Below are 1,226 nucleotides of genomic sequence, written 5' to 3' on the forward strand. Positions count from 1 at the left end.
TCATGAATAAAAAAATCCAAACACTTTCTTTTTACCTGTCTTTATCTTCATGTTAAGGAGTGTATCCCAATGAGATTTTTCTAACTGAAAGAGGCCATCAAGAAAAAGTCCTAGTGATAGCAGGAATTATCAGTACATGAGTATGTGCCTGTTGTTTCTATGTACCTGTCCTGGTCTGTGACCTGAACTAATTGTTTCAGCTGCTAAATACACAGAAATGTAAAAGCTCCATTTACTGCAGTTAATGACCTTTTACATTTTAAGACAGGCATTCAAATTTACATGTTCATTTGAGGTGATTGATTTTTACATGGAGAAAAGACACCAATCAGTCAATCAGTTTCGACTAATCAGGGCCTTAATGGATACATTTGCAAAAGTTAGTTATTATCTCAGCGAAAATCATCTTCCTGCACTTTAACTCTCTGATAGTTACCAAGGATTTCCTTAAACAAAATTTCTCTCATTATAACATTAAGTAAATGCTGAAAAAAAAAAATCTTGCACTTGGAAAAAAGAAGATCACTAATATTTTATTAAAGAATAACGATTATGTGTGTATATATTGAAGATTTAAAGCAACAGAGCCTGCTTTGTGTCCCAATCTCGTAGACGGTTCAGTGTGGTAATTTTGGCAGGCTTTTGCCTCAGCACCCTGGCCCAACCCAAAGGCGTAAGTTCAGAGTCAGACTCCCAACAGTTCAGTGACCCAGAAACCCAAATAGCACAACCTAAGTCAAAACAGAGCAGGGATTAATTGAATATGTGCCTGTCTTGGATTCTAGAGATTAGAAAGGTGACTTAAATCTGCATTTGTGACATCCTCTTTTCATTTTTTAACAGATTATTAGCTTTCTGGGCTGGAGGATATGACCTTCTGACAATGGATTAATCAATGGGAAAAAAAAGCAAATCTTTCCTTTTGGAACTCTCAAATCATTCAACCCAAGCTTTTAATAAAAGATCGAGGGTTTAAGCATGTCAAATACATATTATTTACTGAGGTCTATTAGCTGCATGTTCATATTAAATATGAACATGGGAGGAGTGGCTGATACACTGGAAGGCTGTGCTGCCATTCAGCGGGACCTGGACAGGCTGGAGAGTTGGGTGGAGAGGAACCTGATGAAATTCAACAAGGGCAAGTGCTGAGTGCTGCACCTGAGGAGGGCGAACCCCATGCACCAGTACAGGCTGGGGGCTGACCTGCTGGAAAGCAGCTCTGC

Source organism: Egretta garzetta, unplaced genomic scaffold (genome assembly GCF_000687185.1).
Source record: "Egretta garzetta isolate BGI_Z169 unplaced genomic scaffold, ASM68718v1 scaffold75, whole genome shotgun sequence".
NCBI classification, from domain to species: domain Eukaryota; kingdom Metazoa; phylum Chordata; class Aves; order Pelecaniformes; family Ardeidae; genus Egretta; species Egretta garzetta.